Source organism: Crocodylus siamensis, chromosome 8 (genome assembly GCF_052110815.1).
Source record: "Crocodylus siamensis isolate JL-2025a chromosome 8, ASM5211081v1, whole genome shotgun sequence".
Classification (NCBI taxonomy): domain Eukaryota; kingdom Metazoa; phylum Chordata; order Crocodylia; family Crocodylidae; genus Crocodylus; species Crocodylus siamensis.
The window spans coordinates 70,638,587-70,661,244 of record NC_143402.1 but is presented as its reverse complement, the minus strand read 5'-3'; positions in this window follow the sequence as shown (position 1 = coordinate 70,661,244).

Genomic DNA, 22,658 nt, shown 5'->3' with positions numbered 1-22,658 from the left:
CTCCCTTGTCTAATGAAGCGTCTTCTGTCATCACGGTTGCTTAAATGAATAATGCTTAAATAGGCAAAAGGAGGATTGAGAAAAAGAAAGTACAGCAAAGAGTAAACAGTTAATATTTTCTATTCCACAAAAAGAAATTTAAGAAATGCGTGCCAGGCTTATCCTCTGCAGCGAGAACTCTGCTGCTAGGACATGCACATTAACTGCAGCTGTTTCTCACTTCCAGCTAGTAGCTAGGGGTTCTAATTACCTACCCAAATTTGAGCTGTTATGCAGTACCCTCTGTATATTAATCACTGTCCAACTAAAACTAATCCTGGCAGATCATATGATGGAGGGGGTGCTGAAGGTTAATGTGCACTTCTGTCACAGACTGACAAGAAGAAGAAAGGCTAGATATGGGGATTGAGGAAGCTTCTATATTTCCTAGCGAGCGAGATAACATGTTTTCAGAGCTTTATTGTTCTAGACATCTTGGCATTGCTCCAGGAGACCAGACTACGTGAATTGTGAAGGTCCACGTTCCCAGAGAGCCTCCTATTCACGGCAGCTGTTGTCTGCATTAAAAATACTAGAAAAAAAAAATTTTTTTGGACACATCATCTTCAGTAGTTCATAATGTTTAAAATACTTAAACATAGACCCAAAAAAAGGGATTCAGGGAGATGAAATGTCTGTAGCTAAAAATCCATAAGATTTGATTCCTGCTACCAGTCCAAAAAGCAGAAGACAAATTTGTGATCTGCATTGTCAAACACAATAAGTATTTCTATATGGGCTGCCAATTGACTGAACTGCATACACAGTCTTCTCAGAGAGACCTTGCACTGTAAGTCAGCGCACTACTTCCCTTGATGATGGCTACTTGCAAAAAATAAATAGCTTAAAGCTCCGCTTAACACGTAGGTGGTAAACCGATCAGCATCTGAGAGACAAGGGACCTCCAGCCCCTAAATTAAAATGATGTTTGATAGCTGGCACATCAGTTACTTTTATCACCATTTTTGGATATTAATTTCATTTCTTGCATGGGAAGCCTGCAGTAGGGTTAAATAGTGGGAAGGGTTTAGAGCTGAAGTTTTTCTGCTAACTAACCCTAATTCCTAACCCTAGCTCAGGCTTCTCGAGCAGCCCCAGGCAGGAGGCCCAGAGCTGGACTACAGACCTGGCTTGGAAAGCCTCCATACCCCATTGCTACCCCCAGCCGGCAGATCCCTAGTTGGAAAATCATCCCTGGAGCAAGAAGAACCCTCCTACCCCCGAGCCAGACCCTACTGGTGGGAGCCCTGCCAGCCCCGACCCTATGAGGGAGCCCCACAGTCTCATAGTATGGACTGTCCTAAATATAACTGCAGGAGCCCTACTAATCACAAGCGGAGAGATAATACTATATCAAGGAGAATGATGACAGGGCAGTACTGGCACGGAGGGCTGAAAGTAGGCACTCGCTTGTACACGAAGGTGGCTTCTCTGTTCAGTAATGAAGCAGTAATAATGAAAGTGGATTAATGATTGTCTGGAAAGGTTCATTGCCTGGAGCTATTAACCCTCATGTGATTAGTAATTTTACTGAAGATACCCTGTGCAGCTGAAGTCATTACTGCTGTTATTCGCTAATGGAAGATAAAATATTTAAAGTTTCCTTTCATGAGCGTGTACACACACTTTCCTATTGTGCACATGCCAGATGAAATCAATAATTTATAAATGTAAAGAGGGAAAGGTGGATGGGGAAGTCAAGGGGCCAAGGAGCAGGGCATATTAGAGCGTGGCAGCACTGCTAGACTGCTCCTGGTATTTGGAAGCTTGCTGCCCTCCACATCTACATGGTAAGTATAATTTCATTTTTGCATATGATCTAAGTTGCATGAAACCCAGTTCGCCCATAAGAAAAGGATACAGCCCCATTTCCCAACCTAGGGCACAAGAGCGGATTTAGTGCCTTCATTCCAGGGCTTCTTCATTTTAAGTTACAGGAAAGCCTCACTATAATGAAACCTCATGGGATCCAATAAACTTTGTTAAAAGAGGGTGTTTGCCATGATAGGGCTAGGCAATTTGTTGTATCATAATAATGCAAAAATTAGTTCCTGCTGCTAGGATTCTTACAAGTGGGAAGGCTGATATAAGGAGGCTTCATTATAGTGAGGCCATCCTACATTTATAGTGCAATAGTGCTCAGAAGCTCAAATTAAGGTCCCCACTGTGTTGGATATCATGCCAACCTGATAACAAGAAAACAAGAGTTCCTGCCTTGGGAGATCACACTCTGTTTTATTATAAGCCTCAATAAAGAGAGGCAGGCTGCAGAGGGAGAGAATGATAGTAACATAAGCTTGTTATTCATAGTGAGCAGAGCTCCCAGCACGTCATGCGCCTAACAGGCATTGCCACCAAGTTAAACCTAAAGGGAAACAAAGCACATAAAGATCTTGCATGGAGCAATTTTGCAGCTTCATTGTTCCTCAGTTTCCATTTGTTTCCACTCCCATTTCTGCCTCCTTTGCTAGGTCACCTTTGTACTTCCTTGGCATAGGGAAATAGCCCTCCTTCTCTCTGCAATCTTTGTGAGCCGCACATTTCAGCAGAGACACGAGTCCTGCAGTTATTGTAAAGAAGTCAAGGGGGCAAACAATATTTTGTGCGCAAGAGCCCAGGAGAGCTCCTAGGGAAACTTAATTGTTTGTATAGAGATGATTGTTCAGGTGCCTTATGAGAAGCCAGATCTCCATTGGCAGCCTGTAAAGGATTTGAAAGAGCAGGATAAAACACATAGTTTCAGGTTCAAGTCTGTTCTTTTCCCTAAAGGTCGTCAAATGGAGAATCAAGTCATTTAAGCCACTTAAGTAGAGTTAACTTAATATCAGAAGGGAGAAAACAGAAAGAATGAGAGGTTTCCTTCTCTTATCAGAACTGACCTTACGGCTACAACACCGTCAGTGAAGGGAAGCTAACAAAAGCTGCAGAAAGAACAGTTGAGAAAGAAAATATCTAACGTATGACATGCATTTTTTTGTAGCATTGTAGGAGATCTGCTGTTTTCCTTTCCAGTGACCTTTTAGATCCTTAGTTCATAGCATGCGCTCTCTGTGCACAGTACTTACACAGCGTAACATCTTACAATACGCCTTCCGATACAAATCCACTGTGTTTAGGAAAGATAGCTTTGTCCAAGTTCATAGTCTAAGGACCAAGCTTTTTGGGGAGAAGGGCAGAAGGGAAGATCATAACGGGAGGAAGATTAACTCAAGCTTTCCTGCAGGAACTGATGCGGAAACCAGAAGCACAATGGCAAGACATGATCAACTGAAACCCCAGTTTACAGTAAGAAAATGGGGCTTCCCTGAAATTGGTCTATTAGCTGCTAACCAAGCTGCTACAGCACCTTGTCATAGTTCTGCTAGCTACCCCTTTAACAACTCACACGTGCCATGTACAACACCACTCAATATGACAGTCTGAATACATTCTGACATACAAGGCTCACTTTATCAAATGATTAATTAGTGCAAACAATTGTTCCTATTGTCTGTCCTCTCAAAATGACTGTAAAGTAGAAGAGTACACACGTGATTTTTCTCCTGGAAATTAATATTTCAGACAGCGCAATTTCAGATGCAAATATAACTCCTAAACTGGCCTTTTTATGAATTAAGAAATTGCTACTTCCAGAGACAGTGGAAAAAGTGATTTTCCATTTGAAAAACCTTTGCTTTTAGGTGCCAGACTTCCACTGGGAGGCGAGAAGGGAATGTCTCTCCTTGAAATGCCTTGCCATTCCTGACTAATTTATAGCTATGTTTATACTTGTGCTGAGACAAAACTCAGAGATCTTGATGGAAAGATTAGGTCAAGTTCTATGAAAATGGGATCAGGTCCACCAAAAAAATATTCAGGTCATTCCTCATTTATAGCCCCTCCAATTTGTAGCCCCTATGTGGTTCATTTTAAGATTGCATTAGTCCATACTACATTTGGCAGCAGTATATATACCTGAGTTATCCCTAACAAAATACCAAGTCAGATTTCTGCTCTGGTTAATCTATGTGTTCAATTGATGCTATTAATTGGAACAACGTTTGTTCGAGAAAAAGAGATTGATACACTAGGATAAAGCAGATCAGGAACTGTTTACCCTCCCCTTTCATGGTAGAAAAAAGTATTTTTTTTAAAAAAAGCTTAAGTAATTTAGGGGAGAAATTAACAAACAAAGAGATTCAAGTGAAAACTGAGTCTTTTATCCAGCCATTACTTTTATTGAGTCCAAATGTTGCTACTGGTGCTTGTATTGTTACCTTGAGCTGCAAGGAACTTATTACCGAGTACTACTACCCAGCAGACCCTCATTCAGACTACAGCCCTTCTGTCAGCCCAAAAGAGAGTTAAAGGACCTTATTTTAAAGGAGGAGCAGGAATAACGTGAAGAACAATAGCAGAATTGGACCCTTATTTTTTTCAGTTTTCAGCCAGGCTTTCTGCTTTTTCAGTCATGGAACAGCCATGGGGACATCAGAAATTGTTTAGTTGTTCAATAACCCAGAATAAAAGCAAACGGATAGGTGTCCACTATATTCAGGGAAGCTTTAAGACCTTGTCTATTGACTTAATTGCACCCTAAATTAGTTGGTAATGTAATCTCCAGACAGAGACACTTGGGTGTCATTTGTTTCTAGTAGTCTTACCATTCGGAGGCATGCTTGGGGGTCAGCGTTATGACCTCTCCCTCAATTCCTTTTTCACAAAGGAGTGTCTTAGGATCCCTTCTTCTTGCTACATCTCTGCATGGTACAAAAGCTCCTTGAGCTTTTGATATTTGCAGTTACCTTCAAAAACTGAACTTCTGTTACTCAATTACTGCATTACCCAGAGACTTCTCTTGTCACATGGATGTAAACTGGGACTTGACTTCAGCTGTTCCTGGTATTTCCTCAGATGCTGCTCAGGAATGTAAGGCCTGATAGCTTACTTGTAAAAATCAGATGACTGGTTATGCTTGGAAATAGGAGCTAAACGTTTCTATAATTAACAGTTTAAAATAAGGCAAAGAGTTTTGATAGTATAGCCTTTATCTTATACAACTCTTCTGCTATTCAAGATTCACTAGGCAGTGGTACTGGTGAATAAGAACTGCCTACTAAGAAATACCTGTTAATTGTCTCCAAAACTTCTATATATTGAGCAGCCTATGACATTATCTTTTTTTTTTTCTGTCCAAACTTTTCCTTCTTTAATCTACAAGCAATCTCTAGCCAACTGATGAGTTGGGGCAAATAGGTGGTCTTGAAACTGGCTGTAGGTTTTGGCCTTTTCAGCATCCTGCCATCACCACTAGCCTTTTAAAAGAGTCTCTTCATATGCCACGAAGTACAGGAAACAGCTTCATAGAACGTTTTCTCATGAGCAATTTATACTCCAAATATTAAAAACAGGTAGGCAAAGCCAGCCAAGTGGCAACAAAGGTTTTATTTTTTAAAGAAAAGAAAAATTGCAAGTGTTTCCTAAGTTAAAAAGCCAATTTTTACTATTTATTTGAGGTTTCATAATTTCCCCCACCTCCTTGATTATTCTTTTTCTCTCCTTGCCTTCCCCTATTATGTTGCTGATAAATAGGGAGTGAGCAAAGTGAAGGAAGGGAAGAAGCAAAAATTCTGAAAATAAGCCCATGTTGACAAAGTTAAAGAAATGATTTTGCACAAGAATTTCTTTCCAGAAAAAAGCAAGTGTCCAATATCTAATGTTCATCCAAAAGAGTTTCCTAAGTTTTAACACTTCAGCAGGTAGTACAGCAAGATTGTTGATGCCGCCCCTCAGGAACTACCATAGTAAAACTGAATTTTTCATCAATTGGGTTCAATAATAAGACTCCCACAGACAAACTGACCCTCATTAAATAGGGGTTTCCAAATTACAGAGGAACACAAAGATTTCAGCTGACCTCACTGGCACTTTGGGGGCTGTGGTGGCGCAGGCACTAATGCAGTGGACAGCCTGGAGGCCGCAAGTTCAAGGCGGTAGCAAAAGTGCTCACAGGGCAGCCCTGTCAGAGTCCAATGACTAAAAGGAATTGGTGCTTTGACCATAACTGACATGACTATCTTTTGATATTTGGGTAATCAGCTAGAGAAATCAAGAGAAATCACAAGTGCTGAGCTACTATAACAATTCACACCTTGCGGGGTCGTTTGACCCCAGTACTCTTTCCTGCCATGGCAGGGGGTCGGACTCGATGATCTGCTCAGGTCCCTTCTGACCCTAGAAACTGTGAAACTGAGAAAGGCTTAAAATGGAGTTCAGGTCACTTTACAGTACAGCTTACCCTGAAAGATTTACCCCATTCAACACTACATGCAACCACAACTCGGGCACCGAGAACTTAAAGTGAGTTAACCCGCCAACCAAGCTGAGACCTTCCTCTTTCCGGTCAGCTACAGGTTTCCACACGCTCCTCCATGAAATGGATCTTCCCATATCCTGCCTCTTTGGCAAATCCTTATTCTTTCAAGCCTCCTCCAGAAGTCTTTGCAGCTGCAAGTCATTGTCTAACCATTGCAGAAATAAGCAGCTTCCTACTCAGTTTCTCGTAGTCTCTAGCTTTCACACCAAACACTATTTCCCCAGCATTTTGGCAATCACTTGAAGGCATTTCAGAAAAATACTATTCATCAGAACTAAAACCATTCCTTCCTTTAATGTTTTCTAACACCATCACCGATGTGCAAAACAGGCAACCCTTTTAGAGCACACACCCTGTTTCCCAGCTGGCATTGATGCAATCTATAAATTACATAATCTTTCAAGGGAACTACAAAGTCCTAGAAAAGGTTGGCACTTAAAATTGAGATAGTCTAGACCCAGATAGCACTGGCCTTTTAGGAACCTATCTTGCAAAATCTGAGTCCAGCTGGCAGGATCAAGTCATTTGAATCCAATGATCTGCTAATTAAACTCAGTCAAAGATACTGTCCTTAAATTAAGATATAGTCTTTCAACAAGTACTAAATGTGTGAATGTTTCTACAAACAAGACACACTGGCATTTCTAAATTGCTACAACTTCAGAGAGCAGCTGATTGCTGACCAGGAATTCACATGGTTACATAGGTGCCCCCCACCAACTACGAAGTGCTGGTCATTAGACACACCAAAGACAGATCTTAGCCAAAATCATGTAGTGTGGCTCATTTTCAGCTGTCTGGGCAAACTGGTTCATGCAGCCCTCTGGGCCAACAAAATAGCTGTCCTGGCCCCAAAAGAACCCATCTGATCCAGGGTCAAAAGTAATCTGGAGAACGGGACCCAGGTTGGCCGTAAAAGTGATAGTGATTTTCCAGAGAACAGGTTTCTTTTTGGTGCATTCCTGCAATATGAATTCCTTCCAGCTGAGGATGGCAGTAAAGAAAAAAAACCCATTGACATCACTATTACTTCCCTAAAAATATATACTTTGAAGGGACAAAAGGAGCAAGGGAAGACACTCAGGTCTACTCTCCTTCTGCTGCCATATGTGTTGGATGCCTGTGGGACACTGTCCCACCTATGGGGTAGTACAGGGTACAAAACTGCACCTCTCTGCTCCCCCTTTAATTTACAGAAAGCACACAAAAGCCAGGGCATTATTCAGCTGCTTTGTCTGGCACATGAGGCCTCTTTCTTTGCAGGGGGGATTGTGCCCAAACCTAGCATTAATATCATGCAATTCTGGGGGTGGGGGTAGTGGGCTGGAGGACATTCAGAGGTGTAAGGAGCAGTTCAAGCTAAACTTTCCATCTCATATACTTCATATATAAGAAACCAAATGTAGAGTTCCACAGGGCGAGGGCCCAGCCCTTAATGCTTTTGGAATGTGCAAGGGATCCTCAGATATCCCCAAATTAATCATAGAGCCACAACAAATAGAAAGCTCCCAGTCTGCACAGCAAGACAGTGGCATCCTCATAATTTAAGACAGTAATTAGAGACACGTGTTCCTCTTTCACCAGTATGACAGTATTGGGCATTAGGGCTATGTGCAAAGCTTCAGTCGCTGATTCGATTTGGCAGAGATTCGGCCCGATTCAGTGGCCTAATCTCTGAATCGAATCAGGAGACACTTTAATCACTCCAGATGGAATCAGAACCCTCTGAATTGATTTGGAGATCTGGATATAGATGAAACTTTAACTGTTTTTTCTATATACCTCAAGGTACCAGGCGTCTCATCAACACTGTGATGCTGGTGTGGATGGAGCATCCCACACAAGCATAGGGGGCTCCCCAGTGCTCTTGGCAGCAGACCCAGAAGTGGACCAGAAGCACTTCTGGTTCACTTCTGGGACCGCTGGGGTGCATGCTGGCTGCCCCTTCCCCACCCCTCATACCTCCTTAGCTTGGCGACTGGTGCTTTCTGGGTCTGGGAGGGCACCCAGGGTCCCCCTGTGGCTGATCGCTGAGCCAGGGGGTGTGGGAGGAGGCCCCCACACACTCCCCAGCAGACCCAGAAGTGGACTGTAAGTACTTCTGGTCCACTTCCAGATTTGCTCCTGAGCATGCGGGGGGCTCCGCCACACTCCTGTGGGATGCTCCATCCACCCCAGCCTTGCAGCGTCCTCAGGAGATGCTTTAGGGTGTGTGTAGACAAAATGGGGCAGTACTCCAGCTGCGGTCTCACCAATGCCGAGTAGAGCTAAGTAGAATCACTTCTTTGTAATGGTTTCGCTTGAGATGCATCAATTGATGCATGCCAGGGTATTGTTGGCCTGCTGGCTACAGCATCACACTGCCAGCTCGTGTTCATACTGTGGTCAATTATTATCCCCAGGTCTGTGATGGCAAGTGGTGGGGGATCTTCACTCCTGCTGCCTGATGAGAGGCAGCAGTTGCACAAGTACCCATATCACGAGTTTTGCCTGTCAGCAGCTAGGGGTGCAGGGCCCCAGAACCCTCCTGCACCATCTCCTTAAGAGCTGGCAGGCTTCATGGCCACAACAGGGCCTAGCAGGCCTGCAGTTTTCACCCCCTGTGCCCCAAGACAGACACAGTCCCACAAGCACCCATGACATGAGTTTTGCCTGTCAGCAGCTAGAGGTGCAGGACCCATATCCAGGCAGACCTGGGTAGGTTAGAGAAGTGGGTGGATCTGAACAGGATGCGGTTCAACAAGGACAAGTTCAGGGTGCTGCACCTAGGGAGAGGGAACCAGCATTATGGTTATAGGTTAGGGGCTGACCCTCTCAGCAGCACAGAGACAGAGAGGGATCTTGGAGTCAGGATTGACTCCAGGATGAATATGAGTTGCCAATGCGATGAAGCAATAGGCAGAGCCAACCACACCCTGTCCTGCATCAACAGGGGCATCAACTAACAGGTCCAGAGAGGTCTTGCTCCCCCTCTATGCAGCGCTGGTCAGGCCGCAGCTGGAGTGCTGTGTCCAGTTCTGGGTGCCGCACTTCAAGAGGGACACGGAGAACCTGGAGAGGTTCCAGAGGAGGCCACTCGTATGGTTGGGGGCCTCCGTGGCCAGCCCTATGAGGAGAGGCTGGGGGACCTGAATCTCTTCAGTCTCCGCAAGAGGAGACTGAGGGGGATCTTGTGGCTGCCTACAACCTTATCAGGGGCCAGCAGCAGGGACTCGGGGAAAGTCTGTTCACCACAGCCCCCCTTGGAGTCACCAGGAACAATGGCCACAAGCTGAGGGAGGAGAGGTTTAGGTTAGATATTAGGAAGAACTACTTCCTTGTAAGGGTGGCCAGAGCCTGGATTAAGCTCCCCAGAGAGGTGGTGCTCTCACCTTCCCTGGAAATCTTCAAGAGGAGACTGGATAGGCACCTGGCTGGGGTCTTATGACCCCTGCCACCCCCAGTGCTCCTTCCTGCCCATGGCAGGGGGTCAGACTCGATGATCTGTCTAGGTCCCTTCCGACTCATTGATTCTATGACCCCAGAAGCCCTGCACCGATCTCCTCAACATCTGGCAGGCTGTGGCCTCAGGAAGGGCTAGCATTCCTGCAGCTTTCACCCTGCTGCACCTTAACACACAGTGTCATCCACGTCATGATTTTTGCTTGTCCGCATCTTGAGGTGCAGTTTTCCCCAAACCCCTGCACCTATCTCCTTGAAACGTGGCAGGCTTTCATGAAGGGGCTACCATTCATGAAAGTTTCATCCACATCAAGCCAGAAATGACAGAGTTATAGTATGTTTCAACCTTGCCCACTATAGTCTATGTGCATTTTGAATCGAAACAAAATTCAAAATGAAAGGGTGTTTCGACTTTCCCCATTATAGCCTATGGGCAAAACGTCAAAACGGTGGCCAAACGGCAAAACTGTTTTGACGAAACAGAAGGGAACAGCTGTTTTGAATTGAAACAAAGTTTGAAGCAGAACACTGTTCCAACAACACGTCGAAACAGAACGCTGCCGTTTCGCACAGCCCTGGTCCCCACTAACAATGTTATGCTCCAAACCTCAGATATTCAAGCCTTTAAACTCTGAAGCTCTTTCTTGTAAATAGTTCTCTACTCAGAGTTAATTTGCCATGACTTTACTCTATCTCCCTCACTAAAGGAGAAGATTATAATTTTTAAGGTTACAATGAGATTGGAAACCTCCTTTCCCTGGAGGTTAGTTTGGAGTCTGCTGATAATAGGTTTGCTTCTGCAAACTTCCACACGCTTCTTAAAAAGTGCGGAGAGTCCTCAATTCCCATTAAAGTCAAGTACCTTGTGGGGGCTGGCCTGATCTGATTCATAGTCAGATACCATATCAGGGTAGGGAGAGTGGATTTTTTCACCTCCCATGTGTTTTCATTTGTCAAAATCATAGAAGTGGTGCCCATGCCTTCTCTAGCTTGTAGTATTTGGTAAAATAGGGAAAGTATCCAATACCTGCCATGCTTAAGCCTTGCATTGTATTAAATACCTGAGGCACCACAAAAAAAAAAAAAAGAACCAACAGCTATCCAAATGTAACTGAATGCAAGATTATCAGTATAGAAGCATTCACACCATCATCTAGTACTAGGAAATACTATCCAGTAACAACCAGTTCAAATAAACAAGACGCAATATTGGAGAGTTATAGATTGGAGGTTACTTTCCTTGCTGTCTTTGAGCTAAAAAAACCAGAAAGAAAAACCTCCTCTTTGCTTTGGAGTTCTGAAGGTTACTAAAAAGAAAAACAAACCACTTTTTATTTCCTTTTGTCAATGTTAAGATCTTAAATTCAGGTCTTCTTTTGGAGTTTAAGCCCATTACAGAGGCTGGTAAACCTGTTGGTTCTCATATCCAGAGAGATTTATAGAGCTGAACCTGGATTTTTTTAGCTTGTCCTGAAAGATCTCTTCATAAACTGCTACATAATTTTCTCTCTGTCTAGGGTAATGGGAAAAGGGGTGAAAACCACATTTTTAGGACAAGAGGTATCTTCTATTATTACTCACATGTTGAATGTTGTGTGAAATACAGTTATAACATTGCCTTCACCATTATGACAGCACCACTCTGCGGCACTGATTCCCCTCACACTTCCTGACTTCATAATTAGCCCCTTCCCTTGAAGTCTGATTTCTAGTCCAGTTAGAAAATGAAAGCCTTTTCTCCTCACCTGCACAAGGGTTGCCACCTCTGGCTAAGCTATTCTGGGAGATGAGATTTCTTTTTTCCCAACATGATGTAATGTCATTAATTGTACTGTTCAACCCATTCACAATATTAATCTCCCGGATTGCTTTCAATAGTCGCCGGGAGATCGATGGCTGGGAGTCTACCGGAATCGGCAATCTGGGAGGGTTGGCAACCGTACCACACATGCCAATAGCCTCCATCCTGTCCATCCAGAAAGACCTCCCCATGTGTCCCATTTCCTCTGCGTTCTACAAACAAAGGTGAGCTTTTTGTACATTTTTTGTAGGCAGTATTCAGGGCATTCTTTCTGAAAAACGCTGCCCCATATTTCAATCTCCAGTCTGTTTCCTTACTTCTATATCCAGCGCGACTCTGTAATCTTTCAAAGTAACAGAACTAACCTGAGACCCAATTGTCCTCTCATTTTCACCAGTGTAATTCCCAAAATTCAGAAGCTATTTAGATTCCTCATCTAGGTCTCTGTGTCATGAGGCCGAGGCGAGAGGGGAATCCTCAAGGGCAGTGAAATCTGATGGTTTTGCCAGTTAGACTGCATTGAACTAGTAATGTAGGGGAGAGACGGAAATCTGGGATTCAGAGCTGAATCCAGACTTCAGTGCGTCTGGCATTCTCACCTAGTGGTTTTTTATAGGAATCTCTCTTTCACTGCTGGAGCAATCTTACTGCCTTTTAAAGGAACCAGTGCAGGGGGAAGGCAACCCATCTCTCCCTCGATCCAGCCCGAGGAAGACGACCCGTTTCCTTTGGGCCAGACTATTTGCTCACATACATCGGTCCTGCAAAGTTAAGGCAGAAGCACCAGAACAGATCCCCCAAGAAAGCTGAGGAACTTCCAGTACTGGAGGTTTAACAATTAGATAAGCATCGTCTAGGATAGCCTAGTATAGATGATCCTGTTGTGAAGGAGGAGGGTGGACTAGATGACCTCTCTAGTGCCCTTCCAGCCTTATTTTCTATTATTCAGTATTATTTTCTATGCCGTTGGTTATTTTCCTCCTAATATTTTGTTTGTTTCTTAATCACCAGCTCAGGAAAAGTCATTACTGAACTGCCTACAGTGATACCCAGATATTTTGCCCCTGAGAGATTATTATTAATTGAAATTGTATTGGTGCATTTGAATACTTCAGCTTATTTTCCCATTTGCCTTTCTTGCATTTGTTAGTGAGGAATTTAAACCAGCTGTGGTGTATTCTGCTCACCAAATTCCATTCACTGCTGACTTTTCATTACAACCTTCCTTTCTAGGCTTTGCTATCCTAAATGATTTTATTTCAGCTGCAAACTGTGTCCCATAGCTGCTTTCACTCAGTTCCTGCTGCACAACATGGGGAAAATAACCTTGGTTCACCGCCAGCCTCATGCCATAATTAAAATGAACCATTCGTTAAATAACTTAAAAATCTGGGTGAAAGCATTAGATAGCTAAGGTACCATAGCTGTGTTGATTCCAAGTAATTGGCAGAAGAAGAAAATTGACCCCAAAGAATACAGTTAAGATACAAGCAGACCGAGAAGGTAGAAAGGGAATCAATTTTAATTACCAGACAGCAAATTCTGATAGTGAAGCAAATGTATTACAGCAATAGGTTTGCAAAATACAATTCATTTTCACAGTGTCATCCACCTAAAATGTAATTAACATAAAAGGTCTGAAATATGTCTTTGAATGAGGACAATTTCCTGTAGCAGCCTTTGAAACAAAGATGTATTTCTGCTTTAATCCTGGATAGAAGATCTTGTTTTAATTTCCATAGAAATGAGATTCTCATCTAGGAGGCAGAGCTGCCTCTAAGTATATTGTAATCCAGACCTTGGCAAGAGGGAGTGGGGAGACTCAGGTTTGAAGAAAATTTAAACAGACTATGAAGAAAATAAATTATTCCCATTATCTGTAAATAAATCGTTTTGGATGGATCTTTCTTTCTTCCTTCACTCCCTTTTTGCTGCTGCTGTGTCTTAGTGTGCTTACCTATGAAGATAGCAGCAGCTGCCGTTTAGAAACAACCTTCTCTGCCTATTTGAGTTGAACCATCTTTCAACATCCATCAGTACCATCTTCAGGAACAAGGATCTTTCAGCCTTCTGCAATTCCACAGCAGACTGCTCCCAATGTTTCAGTCAAACCGTTCTCAAGGGAGCAGTTTGATTTCTCATTTAACATGTGCCATGAACCACTCTCTCAGATTTGGATTATAATACAGTACGTCGCTGATGCCTAGCTAGAATTTCATTTCTATGGAGATTGGATTGGACTGTACACGCAGGAATAAAATACACAAACTACTGCGTTTGTGCTTTCAAGGACTTCAGGACATTTGTATCTTCTTGCTGTCAGCTGATAATTCAGAAGCTCATGTTTATTGCATTTTCTGTAACACTTTCGAAACAGACTCTTTGCTTCACTGTCTTCATTAACTCCATAGTAATTAAAAACTGAACTTTATTCTAGTTTGCCTTGAGGGTTCTTTTGGCTTGTTTATTTATTTATTTAACTTGTAACACTGGGTGCGAGTTGTGCTTTATTTGCATTTTGTACAAACCTGGGCAAACATCCAGCTTTGAATCAGGACCCAAGGTGCTGGGAGGCACCACAAGCAAAAGGCCGCATTCCAAGACCAAGATAGCTTTTGAAATTTATGTTTCATTTCTTTCCTTCTGCAAGACTTTCTCCATGAAGCAGAAATAATTCAGGGTACAAAGATCACCTCCTTTCTACTAAGCGAGGGAAATGAAAAAAAAAAATGGGAAAGAGCATAACTAAAAATAACAGCTCTCTCTTTAAAGCTTGATGAACTGCTGTTAACTAAGTCCAAAACTTTAAACTGGAAAGATATATTTTTCCAGATATCCCAACCACCAAATTACAGTGCCAGTGGATAATCATTCTAATTTAGGATATCAAAAGCTTGAAACTGCAGAGATCCAATCCAGCAAAGTACTTGTGTGGACCCATTACTGTGTCTGAGATTGCTGATGTTTCAAGTAAAAACACATGTGAGGACTACAGTGCTCAGCATTTTGCAAGACTGAGTGATGCCTTTAGCAACTGAGTGATACTGAATTTAAGAATATGAAATATACTGGTATAAATTTGGTCCTGGGTATGATGGTAAACTGCATCCAAGGGCCTGGTTGGCAATGTGGTGGGGCTACTCATGGTGGGGTACCTCCTATAAAATACTAGGTCTGTGAGAAATTGCGCCAGGTGTTTTGTTTCAAAGCTGTTTCGATGCAGGGCCTAAATGACATGGGTTTGTGTAAGCAGAGTAGTTTAGATCAGAACGCACACGTTCGCCCTTTGTGGGGAGGGGGCGCAAATCTTAGATCAGGTTCCACCATTTTTAAACAAGTCTGCGTGCGCCCAACTTCTGTTCTGTTACAGGTATAGACTGATCTCCGATCACCTATACTGGTAAAAGTATAATATCTGTACATGGCCATAGGGACCAAATCCTGTTCTACCTTGAGGAGTCTTACGGTGCAGACTGAAGTGCAGATCCCTGCTGTAACTGAGAGCATTTTGCAGAAAGCAATCTGAGTCGCAACAATCCCCGGGTCTGGGTCTACCAATCACTTCACTGTTGATTCCAGGGGGAGGGGAATCTAGCTGCTGGTTGCAAGCCTACAGCTGATTACCCCTAGCAACAGCCCCTCCTTCCTCCCAGCCTGCCCCTGTTTTCAGACTGGGAGGGGGGAAAGGGAGCAGAGGGAGCTCATTTTAGGGGTTTCCCAGCCAGCATTAGAGGGTGGGGGGGGTTAATTGGAGCCCCTCCACCTTGGGGGAAGCTCCAATACACCCATCCTACACTCGAGCAGGGGCTGAAAACGCCCCAGACTGAACTCCCCCCACTCCCTTTCTGCCCTCCCATTCTGAAAACAGCAATAGGCTGGGAGGCAGCGCAGACACAAGTTACAGAGGATGCTCTGTTTTGAAACGTCTTGATCTGAACCCTCATTCTGCAGCCAGATCAAGCTAAAATTGTCACCTCTGTCTGCACCCTTAAATGCTACTTACATATCCAAGTGTAGCCAATCAAAGGAATTTCTGGCTGCAAGGACCATCCGTATTGGGAATGCTATGTGATTTGGCATGTCCTTTTGAGTGCCAACTTGTGTCACTGGCTAAAATAGTTTTTGGTGACTGGGGAGCACTCAGATAGCTTATATGGCCGCCTCTTTTCTCCCTCACTATATGAGGCAAACCTACACATCAAATCCTGCACAAAGCAGTGCTTAGCTATACTGAACCTCAGGAGGGGAGTCAGGGATACTTATGGCAAGGGATGCTGGAAAGAGTTGTTTAATGGCATTAGATCTACTATATATACCCAGAAGAGCATTAAATCTATTGTAGATCCCATTTGTTCTGTGTGGATGCAAGTATGTATACTCGGGAAAAGAGTGATTGTAAACTAAAACCCTCTAATGCTGGTACATAATTGACCTGTTGAGTTGGCATGAGAAATTAGCTTTGTACAACTGAGTATAATTTATTTATTGTAGGAGATGGTTTTAATTTCTTATCATGTCTAATGCCAGCTGTGAGTAACAAGGAGTTCAGAGGAATAAATTTTATCTTTGATGCACCATAGGAAGAAATGTTATCTTTCTTATTGTGTGTTTGAACCTTTTGATCATTGAGGAAGTCGGCACCCAATAAAACTCCAGTACTTAAAAAAAAGAAGATGGATTAATATTTCATCATTCTGAGGCACCCCACTGCTTACTCAGACAAGCACATTAGGTTTAATAGGAGGTGACTTTATTGCTACATAACGGTATGGTACAAAGTATTAAAAAAATAATTGAAAATCCATTATATGCAATAGCCTGTATAAAATCAGGTATGATGCTTATCCTGTCAGACAGCACTTAACAGACCATTCATCTGAAAATGAGTGGCCAGGTTCTACAAAAAAAAAAAAAAAAACCTAACAGGACAACAGTACATTCAACACAAATGTATCTCATTCTGAACACCTACCCAGAGCAGTAAAACCCAAAAAAGTATCACATAACTTTTCTTTCAATCCATCCGTTCAGTATAAAACCCACTCTGCAGCTCAGGGCATGAAATTGTTTTGGGTCAGCCAGAAGTCCACTGGTAATGTAATAAGTTCACCTGCCAAAGAAATCTGGCTGAGTTCATCTGGTTCAGTCACTGTGAGGCGTAACAAATCCCCAACTTCACCAAACTTGTAGTTGAAGAACTGATGGAAACCTCTGACAGCTGTGGAGGAAAGGTTTGTAATCACAACAGTAGAAGAACACCAAGAAGAAGAAACTGGGGAGGAGAAATCTTAAAGATTATGAAAAGAAGTAAAAACAAAAAATTCTCCTTACCCATGCAATATCATCATCTGCCAATTCCAGCAGACCTGCAGCTATCATAGGAAATACAAAATCTAGTGATCAGTCTAAGTTTGTTGCTGCAGAGCAGTGAGGACCCTGCTGAAGTGTTAAGCTTGCTAACAAATATTGTCTTGAGAAGCAGTCACCTGTAGGTCGGAAGGTTTTGAAGTTGCTGCACAGGCCGTGGCAACTTCAGCCACTTTAATGAGTGGAGGTGTGACACGCTCATTGCCACAGGGGCAGCCATGACACCCCCTAGTGGCTTTGCTGCTCCTGTCTGGCTCCAACTCTAATGTCACCCTCCCTAGATTACTCACCCACCAAGCCTTGTTCTTAATATTATAGGTTGATTCAGGGAGGCTTCTGATAGGCCTTAGAATGATCCCTAATCCCAGTGGGTCTTCCTGGCCTCAACCCATCGGTCAAGCCTGATAGGTCCTTTTTGCCTTAAAGGCAAATTGTGGAGCTCCTTTTCCTCCCCTACACCACACCCCAAGCCTCACAGATGTTACTATAACTTCATTTCCTTCTTTTAGGGCTTCAGCCTCCTCAGTCTCCACTACTTTAATCTCATTAGGCCTCCAAATAGCCTCACTTGCTTGCAATTCATGCTTTAGTTTACCCCACAATAACTTGTTTGTGTAGCTATACCCTAACAGATGCAGAAAACTAGTGCAGAACCAGAACAGCTCTCATGTCTCTTGAATCCCTCTATATTGTCTTAAGTACAAGACTAAGTTCTGTTGCATTAGCAATATTCTTCTGCACATAATTCCCACCTGTTTTTTTAAAGAAAAAGAAAATGCTCTCAAGTGTATTTCCTCTCCCCTAACTCTTAAAAATGACTGTTTAGGAAATCTTTGCCCCAGGCCAAACCCTCTTACATAGGCATTCTGAAAGGTCAATTTAAACCGTAGCAAAAAGTACAAACCTTTCCACCCAGAACAAAAACAAACATTAATAGCAGATGTGCACTCAGATCAACGTTCTTCTTTCATTGATCAATCACACCTTGTATCAAAGGGCTTATTGAAAACCAATCCAAACCTAATGAGCTAATGATTACTAGAACACATAGCTCTCTTGTAGGAAAACATAAAGAAAACCCGCTGCATTTAGTGTGTTGAATGCAAGCACATTGTGACTCAGTCATTTAGTAAGGTCCCTGCTCAGTATGACTAATATGAATGAAATATTAGACTAGCAGGTGCTGCTTTGCTCTGTTAAATCTTTAGAAAATTCAATTTAGTAGTTAAAATAAACAAAGAACACATTTGGTCCCCCTGACAAACGCTTGCATGTTTTTCTTGCTAAATCATGGGTTTACATATCTATTGAGGAAAAGATACTTAAATATGGACACACGAGGATTGATGATTATGCAGATCATTTAGAGGCAAATGTAGTGGAACAAATCCCTCCATGTATAATGACATAAGAGCAAGGATCTCTGCTGTGGATTCTTTTGCCGCTTATCTAAGGGCAAGTTTTACATAAGGGTGACAATATTTCTTCAGTACATTAACCATAATAATGTTTCAGTTAAGATTGTGTATGTACCCTTTTCCAATAATTTGTTCTTTAACTAAAATCCTAGGGACAATTCCCAATGGGACAAATCAGTATAGCTCCAAGAACCAAAAAAGCTACCTTGGTTTACAATAAGTGACAAACTTCCCCTCTCTTTATTATGAACATAAGGAAATGCCTGCTGTATTTCTATGGGTTCCCCATTCTCCTTCTATACGTTCCACCTACAATTGCTACTAGATGGCAACCTTCACTTTCTGTTTTAGAGCCTAAACCTGTAAGCTCTCAACTATATCAATACCTTTACTCACATGATTAATCAAGGTCTGGGCATTGTCTCCAATTCAATGATACTATTGTTTATGTAGTTGATTATCTGCAATTCTGTAGGCTTTGAATTCCACTGGTCCTGAAGGAAGCTTCTTCTGAAGAATAAACACATGAAACAAGAACTAATCGTTCATCAAGGACAGTCAACCCACTGCTCAGGAGATCTCCCTTAGGAGTGGTAACACATCATGACTTCAGGAATATCATAGTTCCTGTCCTTCTAAGAATAATATTTGAATATTGGAAGGCCCAAACCAGGAACTGTTATGAGTAGCTGCTATCCTACTTTGCTGTACCCAGTCTTGTATCCCCAAATCAACTACAGTATAACCTCATAAATGCGGCATGCTCGGGACTGAGCAATTGCCAGAAATTTGAAAATGTCAGATTTTTTTAACCGGTGCATTGGCTGGTCATGGAGCGGGGGGCAGGGGGAAAGTAGCAGCTGGTCCCAGAGCAGTGGTCACATGCGGAGTGGAAGCACAGGGTGGTGAATGGCAGCAGCAGGCACCGCATACAAGCTTCCCCCTCTGCATCCAGTAGTGCAGGGGAGAGCAGCGGCAGGTCCTGGAGTGGCGAGGGAAATTGCTAGATTTTTGATGATTCTGAATTTTTGGTATCTGGATTTATAAGGTTATACTGTATGAATATCTCTTTGGAAACAAGCATATAAACTAGTTCCAATCCCTCATAAATTTTAGGAAGGGCAGATTCACATCCAGATCAGAACTCCAAGACATGGGCCTAAGCTCATGACAGCTTGAGTCTTCTGATCTGCAAATTGGCTAGGAAGCCACATCCAGAGAGTGGTGGTGGATGGGTCATATTCAACCTGGAGGGAGGTGGGCAGTAGAGTCCCCCAGGGTTCGGTCCTCAGGCTTGTACTGTTCAATTTCTTTATCAGCGACTTGGACGAGGGGGTGAAAAGCACCCTGTTCAAATTCGCTGATGACACCAAGATTTGGGGTGTGGTGGGTACACTAGAAGGAAGGGACAGGATACAGTTGGACCGGGACAGGTTACAGGGCTGGGAAAATGTGAATAAGATGGGATTCAATACTGACAAGTGTAGGGTACTGCACTTGGGCAGGAAGAACCAGCAACGTACCTACAGGCTGGGGAACTCCCTTCTCGAAAGCACAGTGGCAGAAAGAGATCTTGGAGTCATTCTCAATTCCAAAATGAATTTGGGCCACCAATGTGAGGACGTGGTCAGCAAGGCTAACCACACTTTGTCATGTATCCACAGATGCATCACGAGCAGGTCCAAGGAGGTGATCCTCCCCCTCTATGCAACATTGGTCAGGCCACAGTTGGAGTAGTCCATCCAGTTCTGGTCACTGCACTTCAGGAGGGATGAGGACAACATGGAGAGGGTCCAAAGGAGGGCCACTTGCATGATCAGGGGGCAGCAGGGCAGGCCCTACAAAGAGAGGCTAAGGGATCTAAACCTGTTCAGCCTTCACAAGAAAAGGCTGAGAGGGGATCTAGTGGCCGTCCATAAACTTACCAGGGGAGACTAGAGGGGATTGGGTGAGATCCTGTTCCCCCAATCACCCCTGGGAGTAACAAGAAACAACAGCCATAAGTTGACTGAGAGTAGGTTCAGGCTAGACATCAGGAGGCACTACTTCACAGTCAGGGCAGCCAGGATCTGGAACCAGCTTCCAAGGCAAGTGGTGCTGGCTCCTACTGTAGGGGTCTTTAAATGGAGCCTTGATAACTACCTAGCTGGGGTCATATGAGCCTTGTATTCATTCCTGCCCAGGCCAGGGGGTTGGACTAGATGATCTGCTCAGGTCCCCTCCAACCCTACTTCTATGAATTTATGAATCCCCATGTCAATGAAACTCTCATTTTGCCAGGCACTTATCTGACAGTCTTAACTATCTATCTATCACATATTTTCTATGTATGGCTCTTTCTATCCATATATATTCTTGTAACCAGTAGAGCAACAGAATAAGCATTCTAATAAAAATCCTGATAAAGTAACAGATAAAAATATACTCAATATCAAAATACATTAATTCTTGTGTTTTAGTGTATGCCAAGCGAATACAGATTTTGCTATGTAGCAAACATTGAGTAAAATTTCTTATGTAAGAATTTTTACTTTGAAATTATAAGGCCATAGTCAAAGGAGATGCATCCATTTACAACAGCTAAGAATTTGACCCATATCAACATTCATGTGAGGCAGGCCAACTTCTGAAGAGAATGCTATCTATGAATTTTAATCGTTGTTTTTATAAGTAGCATGGCTACATTCAAAATTAACAAAACATCTGCTTTACAATTTGAAAAAGCCCTGATTCATACCTGTTGAGTTCAACTGAATTTCTTACCTCTTTATCTATAGCTTTGTAGAATGGTTCTCCAGAGATTTTAGCTGTAATTAATACTTCTCTTCTTGCCCTGACCCAGTTTTCCACTGAAAATCAGCCTTGCCTGAGCTTACCTCAGAGATTCAAGCCTAAAAGCTCTCCAAATCTCTACTAAAACCTCGTACATTTCTCAGCAGTGAGATTTAAGGTTTTTCCTCACTCCAGAAAGCCAGAGCTGTAGTTTTTCACATGTAATGATTTAATCATTTCTATTGTACTGAAATATATTTAAGCGGTTTCAAGGTTTTCCACCAGTTCTCGCAGGATCTATATACAGACATTATTTATTTCTTATAGACATCTACCTCTCATATGCCAGACTGTGTGACTGGCTATCATATAGTTATAGAAGTGCTTCTACTAAAAATCAATGGATTTGTTTGCATAAACATTAACAATTTGAGAAGGAGTTCCAAAGCTGGCTCTAAGAAGGTACAAGCCATGGAATATATCCTTCTGTCAATCACACCAGAACAATTTCATTGATCCAAGTAGAGTCCCTGTGCCACTAATGACAAAGGCATTTGTCTATATGTATTTGTTCCTCTGGATTAGGGTTTTCTCTCTACAGTACAGTGTGTTGCATTATTAAGCCAAGGCACTTCTTCCACCATATTTATAAAGCATTCATATTTTCTGCAATGCAAGAGTTCAATAGCCTATCAAATGATTTAAGACTAGAAAAGAATTAAAAAAAGAGGAATGCCAGAAGGAACTTATCAAGCTATAGCAAAAGAATGGCAGATGATATTAATTATTGACAGGTATAGTTTCATAGTTTCTAGGGTCGGAAGGGACCTGAGCAGATCATCTAGTCCGACCTCCTGCCATGGCAGGAAAGAAAGAATACTGGGGTCAAACGACCCCAGCAAGATGTGGATCTAACCTCCTCTTAAAAACCCCCAGGGTAGGAGCCTGCACCACTTCTCTTGGAAGCTGGTTCCAGACCCTGGCCGCCCTGACTGTGAAGTAGCGCCTCCTGATATCTAACCTAACCTACCCTCTGCCAGCTTGTAACCGTTATTCCTGGTCACCCTTGGCAGTGCTCGGGGGAACAGGGACTCCCCCAATGCCTGCTGGTCCCCCCTGACTAGTTTATAACGGGCCACTAGATTCCCCCTTAGCCTTCTCTTTTGGAGGCTGAACAGGTTCAGGTCTCATAGCCTCTCCTCATAGGGCCTGCCCTGTTGTCCCCAATCATACGAGTGGCCTCCTCTGGACACTCTCCATGCAGTCGACATCCCTCCTGAAGTGCATCGCCCAGAACTGGACACAGTACTCCAACTGCGGCCTGACCAGTGCTGCATGGAGGGGGAGGATCACCTCTTTGGGCCTGCTTAAGATGCATCTGTGGATGCATGACAAGGTGCAGTTGGCCTTCCTAACTGCCTCCCCACACTGCTGGCCCATGCTAATCTTGGAGTCAATGATGACC